Below are 15,110 nucleotides of genomic sequence, written 5' to 3'. Positions count from 1 at the left end.
GGCAGTGGTACTTTGATGCAAGCAGTCTGGGCTCTAACCTGGAGCCAGCTGGGCTTTCTTCTGTCAGCCTATCTGCTGATATAACTCTGTCTCCTGGCATCTGACCCAGCCTGGGTCCCTTGACAAGGCAGATTCCCATAGTGTATGCTCAGGATTTTGCTCAGTGGCTGGCTTTGTGCTTTGTTTCTCCAAAGCCAATGAAGTACAATCTCAAGGGCTTACAGCATGTGTGCCAAATCTCTGGTTTCCAAGTGGAAAAAACCAAAAGTTGCCTAAGAAGTTAGTGTACAGCTCTGCAGTTGCTGCTCGCAGCAGCAGTTAGAGCTGTGGCTATCTTGTTTCAATTTAAAAATGGGTATGGGAGGGAGCAGAGATGCTAGTATGGAACCCTTAGCCTAAAGAACTACCGATTTGTCCTGTACTTGTACACCAAACAGCTTTAAGTGGTGTGTTTTTCTCTAGAATGTCTTCTGGTGGGGGCTGCTCATGGACTTGGATCCTTACCAGCAGGTTGACGTGCTATGCCTCTATCTGGTGTTCCCCTGCTGTAGTATCTCGGCTGTGTTCCTAGGAGCTTCTGGTCTTTGTCCTCTAGGAACTACAAATGTCTCTTAGTAGTCCTTGCTTGTTCCCATCTTTCTCATGTAAGGAGGCTGCTATTTATTATGAGAAATACCAGAATTGTTGAGAGTCAGGCTATGGCTTTAGCACTGGACTAATGCACAAATGTGTTGTCCACCTTTGTTAGGCATTGTCTCTTGTTGAAGGGGTTAGGCAAACCATGTAGCTCTTTTCTGTAATGTGCTATTCTGTGTTAATGGGGCCTTCTTAAAATAAGTCTGGATTTCAAAAAAGTCAAATGGTAATTATGCTTTTGTGCATCTTAGAGACTGGAGTGACTCCAGAAAAGAGTTAATCTAATTTTCCTCCTTGGATATATGAGAGAGCCTGGAGGGGAAAATCTAATATACAGGAATTTGAGACCTACTATGTCCCTGAGCTCTTGCAGAACTGAGAAGCAGCATTTGTCAGCTGTGCAGTTCTGGGCATGGGACTGAATATGGCAGCTGAAAAAGCTGGGGTGAATTGCTGTCAGCCATAAAGAAAGCTTACTGCTGGCTTCAACTGCCCTTGGCTTTATTGCTCTATGTTGGTGCATGTCTTCTGGTTGCCAACATCTGTTGTGGTTGCAGTCCAACACTAAGAAGCATTTGTCAATGTCCAAGAAAATGCAGTGGGTTGTAACTGGGGGTGATGAGAAGCTAAGCTGTAGGCTCAGCACCTCAGCTCATGAGATGGGTTTGGGTGGCAGCTACAGAGGAAGCTCTCAAACTGGCATCCTGGTCAGCTGAATATCCAGAAGACTTAAGATGTGTACCTTCCACTGTTGTGGCCTTCTAGAGAGGCTGGATAGGGCTTTCCTGTGAGTTAATCTTCACTTGCAGTGCTGCTGCTGTAACCACAATGTTTACTGCAACACTTCATGCCTCTGTCTGCTGCCTTCCCTCCATATTTTTTAAAGTCCTAAAGCCATATCTTTAGTCCTTCTTTTTAAACATCCTGTGTGTAAGGTTGATGTTTTCAAAGTAATAAACAGATGGGTAAGTTTTTCTTGGTTTTTTTTAATCAAAAAGAGCTACTTTTTACTACTTGACTATTATTTTTTCTTTTGGCAAGAATGTGAGCTATGGATGCAAATCCCTATTGCAGTCATCTGAAGATCTGCCAGCTAGCCTGGAGTAAATACTTCTCAGTAATGAATATTGGTGAGTTGTATGATAAGTTTTTTACTTTACAACTAGCAGTTGTGACTGAATTTCCTGAAGAACTTCGTTCTAAGCAATGTCAGCCCTAAAAGTCTGTCTGTAGGACTGAGTGTGCGAGCGGGGATTGAGTTCCCATCTTCAAGTTAGGTCAGGATTGCCTGACTGAGCAGAATGTGACTTATGAAGTAATACATAGAGGCTCAGGTTCCCTACAAAAGGGAACTTTTCTGGGAATGGGAAGCAGGAATGGGGGAATTACAGTATTGAAGGGGAAACACTGTGTTTGGGACAATGTCAGAGTGAGGTGTTTTTTCCATGCATGTGCTGTGGCAGAAGTGACTAACAGCAGTGTAATGCTTGTGAAGGGAGGGAGAGCAAAGTGAGTCAGGACACAGCAAGGATCCCTGCTGGGAAGAGGTCTGCCCTGGGTCAGCAGAGAAGCAAATACTGATGCTTGGAAAAAAATCAGGGGTAGAAAAAAATTTATCCTAGAAGGGGGATGTAATGCCTGGTGAGAGGAATAGATAGAATGAAGGAAAACATACAAAAAGTATGGTTTTTCTTTTCTATGCTATGCTACCTTCACCATCAGTAAACAGAAAGGTGTAACTATGTTAAGACCTTAAAGCCTGACTGGAATGTGAGAAACCACTACAGAAAGGAAAAGGGCTTAAGCAGCTCTTACTTCCAAACACAAGATTTCTTAATTGAACACAGATGTTGCTAACCCTCTGTGCTAAATTTGCTTAATGTGGCCATTTGCTTCTGTGGCCAAACATGAATTTGCTTAGTGTAGCTATATCTTGTGCCAAATGTGACACTATACATTGTACATCTATGGGAATTGCTTGTGGAGAGCAAAGAGCTGTGGGATCAGAGCAGTCCTGGTCTAGGTGGTAATGGGAATAAGTCTTATGTCAGGCACTGACATGAAACACTGCCTGTAATGCTGTAAAATGGATGATGTTATGCAAAGATTGTACTGGCTGATGAATCGTGTGTGGCAAAGTGGCAGAGCCCAGGTTGCTGCTGGGTCTTGGCTTGTGTAGATGGGGAGATATGGGTGGGCTCTGCACTGTGTTGCTCTGGGGCTGCTGTCAGCTGTGCCCCTCGTCTGCTGCTGTGAGCAAAACAAGGGAAGATAAGGCCAAACCGCTAAAGGATATGGCTATTTATGTGTTGTAAGCAAGCCAAGGGCAGTAGGGAAGAATAATAGAGCACATGCAGAATATGGGAATTTGTACCAGGAAACAGTATATCTACTGTTACCAGCTTAAGAAAATAAATGTTTGACTAAGGGTCAAGGACTTCACAGTGAAGTCCTGAAGAAGGCTGGATTTGGTAATCTATGAGGTAATTATGCCAGAATAAAGACTTCGAGATTTATTTTAGGAAATCAGAGGTAGCCTGAATCAGGAATGGAGACAGTCTTAAGCTAGCTGCATGGTCAGCATGGGAGAAGAGCAGGGAGAGCCTGGTTTTCCACAGAGACAGGGTCTATTGCTGGAAAATAGCTTCCATCTTTACAACGGAGCTGGGAAGGTCATCTGTGGTACAGCACACTGTAATTTTACAGGAATCCTAGCACACCAGCACCATAATTGAATACAAGGAAGAAATGACAGTGGCTCCATAAAACATGGAAAGGGTCTGGGCTGTAGGAAGAAGCTGGCAAGAGTGTAAAGAAAGGTGTGAGCCAAACACATTTGGGGAGGAATAAATCCTATCATATCAGATACCAAAAATTTAAATCCATCATATCACATTCTCACTACGTTTTGGCAATTAATAGGCTTACTCATGAAGGGTGTAGAGAAGATGTATTTGCAGAAAGGGAGGATGTAGTTACCTGCAGGGTGACTTTGACAAGAGATACTAAAGCAATTGTTCCAGTACACAGAAAAGCTTGGATTGATTTTTGGCAGGCTAACCCCATCAGGACTATACCTTTCCACCCTCAGAAGAAAAGCATTTGAAGTGTTTACAGACAATTTTTAGGAATCACCTGTACATTTCCACAATGTTTTTCAGCTGAATTTGTAAGTCCAAGCAACCATTGCAGAAGACAAGCTCAGACCAATTGCTTGGGGGAGGGAGTGGGGGCAGGCAGGGGGAAGAAAAGTGGGGATTTAAAATCCCAGGGATAAATGTGAGTCATACTGTTTGCATGGAGGTGTGCTGTGAAGTTCAAGCTGAGCCCTACCCTGCTTTCTTACAGGCTCTGAAGGCAGGCACTTGCAAGACTTTGCAGACACAACTAGACGGTTGCTGAGCAAGCCTCTAGCTGTAGGGGATGATACAAGCCGTGCTGGGGCTCTACTGCAGAACCACTTCTCATCCTGTTTTGGGTTTTTTTTGGTGGTTTTTTTGTTTGGTTTTTTTCTTCACTGCCAGCCTGCTGCTGGTAAGAGGCTGATACCATGGAGGCAGGTGATGGCCTAAGCACCGTGGGAGGACAGCGATGTGCTGTGTAGCAGTGGAAGCAGAATGAAGAGCCAGGTGCTTTGCAGTGGAGTCCCTGCTGCTGCTGCCACTCATGAGAGATGCCCTGTGGGGCCAGGGGACGCTGTCCTTGGGTGAGAGTTGCTGTTCCAGCTAAAGAAGAACAAGCACTAACTTAGTGCAGCCTGAGCTGGGTTTTGTTGGGTTTCTATGTTTAGAGGGTGGTTTAAGCCTATGGCCACTGTATAATTACGATGATTATAAAATAGCCACCTCTTCACTTTCTGCCTGTTGGCAGCTCTGAGGAAATGACCTAATTTGAACTACCAGCACTGAGGACCTTGAACCCTGGCAAAAATCACTTTTAAATGACCCTAGAACATCTAGATAGCTGCCAGACTTTGCTGGCAAAGATAAAAATAGGTTAGTGAGGTTTTTCCACTGCTGGACACAGGCTTCCACATGCGTGGCTCCTACAAAATGAATCCACAAAGCAACCATTCATGGCATAGAATCACAGAATGGTTTGGGTTGGAAGGGACCTTTAAAGCTCATCTAGTCCAGCCTCCCTGCAAGGAGCAGGAATATCTTCAACTAGATCAGGTTGCTCAGAGCCCTGTCCAATGTGGCCTTGAATGTTTCCAAGGATGGGGCATCCACTACATCTCTGGGCAACTGGCATGTTGAATGCTTCTTTTCTCTAGCTGTGTATTTCATCTTCAATAGATGTTCAGATTGTGTCTGAGAAGTGACCTTTTATGCCTTGTTCTTAATGCTGGCATTTAGTCCCTAACTTGTCACATGCTGGGCTACTGTCCTCCTGCTGCTCTGTCCCATCAGTGAAATCACTCCATTTGAAACATGGCAGGCCCTGCTGGATAAAAGAAGTTTGTGTCTCAAGATCCTGCTCCATGGCTATGTACAAGAAAAGAATAGGGTGGAGGGAAGTTGGGGAAATTGCACCGCAGGACAGGTTTTTTGGCTTTGCACTGGTGCAGCCTGATGCAAGCTGCACTTTCAGCTTCTACTGGCACCACCTCTGCTCACGGAAAGACGGGGCAGCACTCAGCAGCCCTTTCCAAACCCACAGTCTCACCTTAGCTTGAGGTTTGCAATTAAAATAATAGCTTTAAATATCCTTGATAGACCTCTGTTGCTGGAATTTCTTGGGCCTTCTCCTTGCCTTAGTATTCAAGAGTGTGATTATCCTCGCTGCAGGGCGGAGCGAGTTCCCAGGAGGGAGGTGGATGTAATATTTCAGGCTACATCCCACCATCAGCAACGCAAGAGGGGCAGAGGAGAGATGGGGCCAGTGTTCAGCAAGTCATGATTCAGGACTTGGTCTGCTTGCAGGCTATTCAGGGCACAGTGTAAATGCAGACAGATGTTAAAAGTGGCAGTGAGCGTTCAATAAAGTTACTGTTTTGCCTCTTCTTGTATAACCACTCCTTTGCAGTTCTCTGTGACTTGATTATGCACGAGAGTGAAGACAGAAACATCTTTATTGTGCAGGGATGCCAGTGGAGTCTGTCTCTGTTTTCAGATGGAGTCCGGACCCATAAAGCCCTTCGGCTGTGCTGCACTTTTGGGCAGGCTGGTTGCTTCACAGCACTGTGCCTGCCTTTGCCAGGCCTGGGAGGAGGGAGAGGAGAGACATGGCAAAGCCCATGTTAGCTACTAGCATGTGCCTTTCCTTGACTGGCTTTATTAGTATAGTGAATTTGCAAAAAATTTCATATCACAAGGGTGAGCAGGGCCCTATCTCATGTTTCACCAGCTGAAATGAAAAACCCAGCTGTTCTTCTGTGTCCAGTCACACTCTTGCCACAGCCATCATTGTATGTGTTTTAGATTAGAAACTACTTTATTTACAGCATGAGTCCTAGGGACAGCTTCTCATCCTGCTTTACTGTACCAAGAGATGCCCGCCCCCAGGAACCTCTGCTCTTACAGGGCGGCTGCTTTGTAGCATGGGAACATTGTGATTTGTAGACCCTCAACCATTAACATCACCAAACTACCAAGAAAAGAAAATTATTTTATTTGTGGTTTTACTTATATTTTTTTCTCCTTTTTGAACTTTTCCTAGAAGCAATGTAAGCATTCAGTTTTTACATGTGGCACAGAAAGGGACTTTTTCCCCTCTCTCGCACAGTCTGTGGCTGCAGCCTTTGTCCTCTGGACTGAGCTGAAGGTTTTTGCATGGTGTGCACACCAAAAGTGTTATTGAAAAGACATCAAGGTGGCAAATATGGTGTAAATAGATGGAAGAGGGAAGACTTGAGTCAAGTCCCACCCTCCTGATCATGCAAATCATGCTTTAATGGCAAGTGTGTGAGGAGAATGAGTGAGGCCTTTCCCTGTAGAAGCAGACAGGATGATGCACCAGAGGCTGTAAAAATCTCCAGGATATGAGGATGGTAAAGCTTAAAGATAATTAAGATCACAGGATTACAGAATATTTGGAAGGGACCTCAGGAGGTCCAACCTGCTGTCCAAAACTGTGTCAGCCATAAAGTCAGACTGGGTTACTCAGGGCTTCACCTAACATGATCTTGAAAACCTCCGAGGATGGAAACTGCACTGTCTCTTAGGGAAACCTGTTCCCCTGCTTGGCTGGTGTCCTGGTGAGAAAGTATTAACTTCTCCTTATGAGTGCTGGACACAGGCTTCCACATGTGTGGCTTCTACAAAATGAATCCACAAATCAGCCACTCATGGCATAGAATCACAGAATGGTTAGGGTTGGAAGGGACCTTTAAAGGTCATCTAGTCCAACCCCCCCCTGCAAGGAGCAGGGACATCTCCAACTAGATCAGGTTGCTCAGAGCCCCGACCAACCTGGCCTTGAATGTTACCAGGGATGGGGCATGAATATGAACTTCTTGTGTTTCAACCTATGCCTGTTGTTACACCATGGGAAGGAGCCTAGCTCTGTCTTTTTGGTTATCTCCTCACAGATACTGGAAGGCTGCCATTAGGGACCGACCAAAGTCTTGTCTTCTCCAAGTTGAACAAGCCCTGTAACCTCAGCATATTCTCACAGGGTATATGCTCCTTCCAGCATGCTGACCATCTTGGTTGTCCTCCACCAAGCTCACTTCAGTTTGTTAATGTCTTTCTGATATTGGGGGGGGCGGGGCAGGGGGCAGAACACGACAAAACATCCAATGTTTTGGATGCAGTCTGATGAGTGCTGAGAAGCTGGAGGTAATCACTTCTCTTGATCCACTGATCCTCCTGTTAAAGCAGCCCAGGATGCTGTTGGCCTTCATCATTGGTGGGGTACACTTCCAGCTCATATTCAGCTTGCTGTCTACACAGCCCCCACCCCACCCCTCCAAGGGCCTTTAAAGCAGAGCTGCTCCCCAACCTGGCAGTCCCCAACTTGTACTGTTGCCATGGAGTTGTTTCTTCCCAGATGCAGGACTTTTTGCAATAAGCTGTGTTAAATTTCATAAGGTCCCTGTTGGCCCATTCCTCCAGCCTGTCTAGCTCTCTGAATGACAGACCTCTTCTCAAGTGTACTGACCAGTCCCCCTGCAAATGTGAGGAGAGTGCACTCCATAACACCTTGAGATTATCAATAAAGATGTTAAACAGGACAGTTCCCTGCAAGCACCTGCAGTGCCCCACTTATTACTCGTCTTCTTTAAAATGAATGTTGCTTTTTGAACACCTGGAAACTTGTTCCAGTTGTGGACTACCCAAAGGTCCGTTTCCAACAGAAGCAAGTATAGTAAATGTAGAGGAAATACCTCACCACCATTCTGAGAAAATCTTCAAGACGCATGTTCAGCGTAGGGCAGTTGCCTAAAAAATGTAATCATAGCCATGGCTTTTGTTCTGCTGTTTTCTGGAAAGACTCTGTGTCCTTTGGCTCTCCCTTGAGACACTCTAGCCAAGGTTAGACGAACTATACTGATGAAAAACAATAAGCAGTTGCTTTGGTACTTTATGGGTTTGTGAAGGATAGTGTGTCCATGCTCAAGGACTTTATAGTGGAAAAAGAAATAAAACCGAAGGTGGAAATGGGGCAGAAAGCTGAGCAACTGGTAAAGGTGCCACTCAGCAAGTCGTTCCCATCAAGGACTGCTAATCCCACATGCAAAGGTCCAGTAGAAAGAGTAAGCTTCTCCTTTTTGTGATGGCCAGCTTGGCTCCACCCTTGACTTGGCACTGCAATTAGTAAAAGCTGATTTTTTTTTTTTTTTTTCTTTTCCCCTGCCATCAACTCCCCTTCCTGAGCCTGTCAGCATATCTTGTGATTTGCTTCCTCTGCTTTAGCAGACATGTGGATGCAAGCAACCACATCCCTTCCGAGGAAAGCGAGCCCGTTGCTTACTCCTAATGGCATCTTGTTAACACCATGAGAGGAAGTCTCCTCTCTCTGGCTTGCTGGCAAAGGTCACATTTTACTCCTGGGGAAGATTTCTTTTTAAAAGTTTAGTTTTCCCTTCTGTAAGTATTTTGTTTTACAGTGTGTGTCACATTTATCTGTAAAATTAGCCCTGCAGCTGGTACTAGCTATTCCTTCGTGCTTTTTGTGGTCATACCCCATTATCAGCACCTTATCATTGTCAGAGTTCAAGTGTCTGGGCAAAAACTTCCTATACCGCTGGCCTTGAGTTGAATGGGGTTTTTTTTTGTATGTGCCAAAGCATCAGCAAACCGAGTTCAGTTATTGCCAACAATGAGCTCAGAGGAAAAAAATGCTGTTTTGCCAATGTTTGAAAAAAAAAATAAAATCTAGCAAGCACTTATCTGAAATACAGCCTCTGTTTTGGAGGCAGTGCCTGAGAGTTATGGATGTTTTCTGCTTTTTGTTAGAGGCGTACCTATGGCTTTTTAGACGGGAAAAGAGCACTGAAGTGTAAGCTTCTGCGAGACACCTTTCATCTGTGTCATTCTGCTAGACCTCGAGGTGAAGCCACCAAAATACTTACTTGGGTACCTAACCGTGTCCCTGGGACTAACAATGCAAAGCTCAAAAGCTTCCTCTGCACTTAGCCCCACATGCACCTAAAATCTGTAGATAGCCATCAGGCTTTCTGTGGGAACAAGAGTTGTGCCATAATGCAAACTAGATTTTCTCAGCCTGGTTAGAGCTGAGTTGGGTGACTCTTGCCTCAGGCTGCCCCCAGGAGGAGATGGCCTCACCTGCCTCCCTGGGAAGGTCTCTCCTGTGTGGGAAGGTCTTTCCTAGATGCTTGTGGACATTTGTGGCACACCTGGAGGACAGGACACCGTGTTAATACTCCAGAGGCAGATTTTATCAAGGACACAGCAGGAGGAGGGGCCCTTTTATACAACAGACTCCCCCAGCAACCCCTTCTTCTGGCCAGGGAATGCAACCCACTGTGCTCCATGCACATCTCTCTCTCTAGATGGGTGCCCAAATTACTTCTCCATATGCTATCAGTTGCGCGCTGGGTGGAGACCAGGCTTTCTCAGCCCTCTTGAGGCCCTGGTTCACTCAGGCCCATGGCACACCTCTGCCATCAGCTTCATGCAGGGGGGGAACACATACTCTTCTGGAGGGAAACCACGATGAGCTAAAATCTGAACACATCAAACCTGCCACGGCCAACTGTAGGCTGCCACAAAGCACCCAGGCTACCGAAACGTGTCTTGAGGTACCAGTCTTTCGGGCATGCCTGCAAATAGCCCTCTGCTACGGTTTGCTGCCTCTGGCAGGACAACACCCTGCAAATTTGCTGGTTCCATTCAGATTCACCTAGCCTTTTCCCCTGCCAGCCCTAGGCTTTGCGATGAAATACAAACATAATGTGTCTAGCACGGCTTAGAGCAAGGCTTGTCCTTAGGAGGAGTGGGAGAACACAAGGTTGCAAGTGAAGAAAACATAAAAGGAAGTCCTGGTGGGTGGTTCACCTGCCTTAACCTCCCCCCCAGTGCTCCCAGCCTCTCCTGGCTGGGAACCACCTCGTGCTCAGGCCCTGCCCTAACCCAGGGTGCCTTGCTCTGGGGTCTTTTGGAGCTGGGGCCATCAAGGGACACAGGCTTTTTGGATCCTTACTGGCATCCCAAGCGCCCAGCTATTAATCTCAAGAGGTGTATCTGCTCCATAAAACCTACCGATCTGGTTTTGGGTGCCCTGGTAGGCAGCCTTGATCTTTTATCTCTAGTCAGCCCTCCTGGTTAACTGGTTCATGTTAATTCTCTCAACTTGATACTAAACACTCCACAGCAGACTCCACACAGCCGCATTGTAAAACTCACCGTCTTGGGTGTGTTGCCAAGTTCCTGTAGAAACTGCACATGATACAACAGTGAAACACATCAGATGATGCAGAAACATCCTGCTGTGCTGCAGCTAGGAGAGCCGGTTTTCTCCTGCCCACACCTTCATTGCTGTCCTGGTGTTGTAATAGCCAGGGCAGCCTGATGCTCAGTGAGACACGTGACTTTCTGCAGCTCAGTGGCTGTAGCACTTCTTGGACCTGGGAGAAGAGAGAGAGAAGTTCCAAGAGCATGCGTGCATTTTACACAATGATCTCTTTTATAACGGAATACTTGGCGCAGCAGAGCCTCTGCATCCTCAGGATGGTACAGGGAGGGTTATGCTCCTCTTGACCCTCTTGATTTTCCTTGTTTTGCTTCAACAGAAAAATAAAAAAAACCCAGACTAGCCAGTGAACTCTTTCTTTGTGCCCATCCTCAAAGCCACTAGGCAGCAACAGAGCTGGAGGCACTTCTCCAAAATCCTGGGGGAGAGCCCTAGCCGCTGTAACACTAAGTGGGTGACCACGGGCCAAAGGCACCACATTCTCCTTCCATGCCCTCCCCCCTTTCTGGCATCATTTTCAAATAAAGCAATAAGCCATTGCCCGTGTTTGCCAGAAACAGCACGGAAAGCTTCTCTCAGGTGTCCTGGGCTGCAACCTGGAGCAGGATAGAGAGAACAAGGTGAGACCTGCATCAGGGGAAACAAAGCTGAAGAGAGGGGCTGGGAAAGTAAGGGAAGGGAGAAAAACTAGGAATGGAGGAAAGGGTCAGCACTAGAAACAGAGTGGGGAAGGCAAATGCAGAGTACAGGTATAAGGATAAAGATGAGTGGGAACAACAAGTTGTGGGAAAAGGCAGGAACAAGTAATATCTGTGAGAAAATGCAATGGCCTAGCTATACAGGAGATCAGACTAAAAGATAGAAAGGGGCTCTTCTAGCTTGAAACACTGGCACTACAAAAGGGTCTATCAGCTGGCTCTTTAGCTCAATAATGAAACGAAACACTCCAGCCTTCTGATGATCATTATGTGGCAGTATGACCCCCAGACCATGAACTGTAGCTTTTGCCATTTACTTAACAACAACAAAAAAGAACAACCAAGAGTAGAGAATAAATGACATTTAAGACTGCAATCTCTGGTGATGCTAGCATGAAGAGCAAGGAAACCGCAGGAAACCGTTAATTCATGTACGTATGTCTTGAGATATAGATCTGCAAGATCTTTGCTTCCCTTTTGGCAGGAGTTGAAGGTGCTACTGCACAGTCAGGGAACTCAAGGAAGAGAAGGAATGGTCTTGTGATGAAGATAGACTGATGTTGTCCTGGCCCAAAGTGATGCAGGGCAAGTCACACAGTTGGGCTTTTTACTTTATTCCTCATTTTCTGAGGGTACTAGGTAAAATGCTTTAAGTTTTGCTGGGGTGCTGGGCCCACATGACAGCTGAAGTCTGCAAGAGCCATGGATCTCAAAAACATGGCACCTCCTGAAGAATTAGGCCTCTGTTGTCTCAGTCCATTGCCAGTACCTATTTCTGAACTTCAGCATTTTTGTGCGTGACCTCCCAAGCTGTAAAGTGACAATGTAGAGGAGAATGATAATAGTGCCTCCTATTCCTGCAGGGTGTTATGTGAATACTTTTGTGTTTGTGGGACACTCACAAATGATACTGATGAGCATCATCAAAATGCCACATGGAAATAATTAACAACTCAGTAAGGAATTAAGATTACATGGAGTAAATATGGCCTCAGTCACACACTGGCTGAAAAGACTAAAAAAAATATCCAAATTACTAGCTACCTACTCACTGGCTGAGACAGAGGTTCTAAGCTAAAAATAGTCCTTAATTACAAGATCATGTATGCATAGGCACAAAGGAGGCTGAATAAAAGTTGCCCCTTAGTAGTAGCATTTCCTAATTTTTGCATGCTCAGCTCTATTAAATGAAATAATTTTCTGCCTTTTTTTTTTTTACAAATGAACTATTTACACTTTTTAAAGTGCTGTTCTACCCCCTAGAAAGTGCCTATGCAAGGCTCTGTTACTGCTGCCTGTCACAGGCTGCCTATCAGCTACTCTCTGTGGAAAGTCTGTCAGCTGGGTTTTGTTTTCTGCCTGCCAGCTCTGTTTCAAGCAGGATATTTTCCATTTTGTATGCAATTGCCAGTAAAAAAAAGTCCTAGAGAATTCCATGCATGCCTCTGCACTCTCTTCAGATAGCAGCTCCTTTTTATGTTAGTGAAACTATGTTGTGGCTAATTTTGTGCAAATACCTTTGAGGGCAAAAGGTGCTCCTGAACCAGGAACTTAATTTATCTGATGATGCGTGGGCTCAGAGCGCCTCGCTCATTTTCCCCTGGCTACGGTGGGTTTCGCAGATCCAGTAGGTTAAACAGGAACAACTCTATTCAGCAGCATCACATTTATACAGTCACTTTTTGGAGCAGAAGGGAGAGTTCCCTCTCCTCTTCCTTTTTGCTTTTTTTTGATGCTTACAGTCCCTCAGCCTGGGCGGGATGAAGAGGGAGGGCGTTGGTCTAAACTTTGTCCGGTAAACTTATTTACCGAGAGCTTTGCCTGTGGGAGGAGTCTTGCCCACCAGAGTGGAACCTGCTCAGGCTCCAGAACAAATGCTCCTTAAAAACAGCTTTCACTAAAGCCAAGCCTGCTGAACAGGCCATCACTGAGATCAGCCAAAATGAAATAGCGCTGCTTTAAATCCCTGTAGGACTTGGCGACCTTCCTCCAGGCTGGAAGCAGGCACCTCTCTCCTCCTGGTTTTTGCAGATGCGATTGCCTTGCTCGCAAAATGCCAGCGATACTGCTGGAGAGCCTTTACTTGAAAACAGCCAAGCATCCTCTAGCAGAGGAACGGTGCTGCGTTACTTCCCGAGGAGCCCTCACCCACACCTCCAGACTGCGTGCCCAATCCACCCAACCAGGCCGGCTCAGGCTTCGGGCAGAAACTATTTCATTTCACAAGGAACTAAGTTAGAGAGAAACTAAGCCCATTTCTCACTGCACTCCTAATTTGTAGCCACCTTGACTTGGACAATCCCTGTGGTAGGACACAGTTGGGCTTGCACTGCAGGCGCTGACAGCCCTAAAGCAACCCCGGAGGTCCCTCTGGCCTTTACCCCTGCCCATGCAGCATCCCGCTACGTGCTGGACCAGGCAGTGCTGCCTCCCCTCCCACTGCCCACTTGTGCCTCCTCTTGTCCTTTCCCACTTCACCCTGTCTTTTACACCTTTATTCAGCTGCTTTGTAGGCGCAGTAGAGACCCATGCTTCTGCAAGTATTCCCATGCAGACGCTCTCCTTTGGGAGCAGCCCAGCACCACAGGGCAAGCCTCCCCTATAGGGAGGCAGGGAGATGGGGATTCTCTTTCCATTCTCTCCCTTTGTGTAGGCAAAGTTTAAAACAGGGTTTTAGATCAGTGGAATGACTCAGTAAAGCAGCTCTGCTAGGGTGGGGAGCCTAGCTTGGAAAAAAAAAAAAAAAAAGAAGAAGAAGAAGAAGAAAAAGGCAATTACTTTTGCTGTATGATACATTGGCTGCTATTCAGTCATCTGTATACAAAGGGCTTTTCTTCCTGAGCCATTAACTAAATGAATCAGCAGAGAGCGTGCCTCCAGATGCGCCGGGCAGTGTTTCTCCGGAGTCCCATCTCGCCTGTGCTCCGCAGGCTGGGAGGGCATGTATTCCTCTGTCACTGCAAGAACATTACACAAACAGGAAGGTGCTTTTTTTTCAAAATGGAAGGTTACTGTAAAAATAAACCATGACTCTTCTGCAGAGAACAGCAAACAGAAATTATGGGAAATATTTTCAGCCTTTGTTGGGAGCGAGTGTAAACAACCTAGCCCTACCCAGTAAAACAGGCTGCCACCCTGTGTGGGATGGCCAGCAGCAGCAGCCTGCAGCTTCCTTGCACGCCAGCTCACATGTGGGCAGCCCCAAAGCCCCGGCAGCAGCTGTGCGAGCTGTCGGCTTTCACAGAGTATTTTTGCTGTACTGAACTCCTCTTGTCAACCCTGGCAGGCGGAGCTGGTGGGTGCTGGGGCAGGCTCCCTGGGGTAGGCTCCAGCCACCCCACCACCTCCACGCTGAAGCCCAGAGCCCGGATTCAGGGTGAGGACCCCCTCTCAATAAGGGTCTCCGGGTAATCTTCATTTTCGTTCTTTCTTACCAACAGTGGCTCAAATTAAGTTGGTGCCCAGAAGCCGTTGGCTTACAAGAAGGGCTCCCGTGGTACAGTTTAAGGCAGACCGAAGTGCTCATCAATGAAATGCGAAGGGGAGTTCAGAGGATGGGTGTGTAGTACCTCAGCATGCTGATCTCAGCAGGAAAATCCAAAAATGAGATTAAAAGTTGTGTCTGGAAGCCTCATGCCCCCCACTTGCCTTTCTGCCAGCACAGGCTGTTGCAGGACCGCTGGGTAGCCCAAAGCCCACCAGACACTCATGGAACGAAAGCTGCAGGGGCACAGTGGGAAGAGATACCAGGCAGCAGTGGCGCTGGTAGCAAGGAGGTTGCATGGACACAAACATATTTGTAACAAACCAGAGGTGTGCATAGGCTCAGGATTCCCATCATTGCCCAAACAAGGTCACATAACATGCCTTTTCACATCCATTTTCCTCCTCCTCTCT

The 15,110-nt window shown here is 46.5% G+C and overlaps 1 protein-coding gene across 1 annotated transcript in view; it reads right to left on the bottom strand.

The window, feature by feature from the left end:
- Nucleotides 1-1,616: 1,616 nt before the first annotated feature.
- The window catches only part of NOBOX (NOBOX oogenesis homeobox), a 34,870-nt gene continuing 21,376 nt past the window's right edge, over nt 1,617-15,110 (bottom strand). The window contains exon 10 of the mRNA XM_086758319.1: nt 1,617-10,669. The gene's annotated coding sequence lies outside the window, so the exon portion shown is untranslated. The remainder of the gene's footprint in view (nt 10,670-15,110) is intronic.

This window comes from Chlamydotis macqueenii, chromosome 1 (assembly GCF_036417535.1).
Source record: "Chlamydotis macqueenii isolate bChlMac1 chromosome 1, bChlMac1.mat, whole genome shotgun sequence".
Taxonomy (NCBI): domain Eukaryota; kingdom Metazoa; phylum Chordata; class Aves; order Otidiformes; family Otididae; genus Chlamydotis; species Chlamydotis macqueenii.
This window is presented reverse-complemented; position numbering and strand designations above follow the sequence as displayed.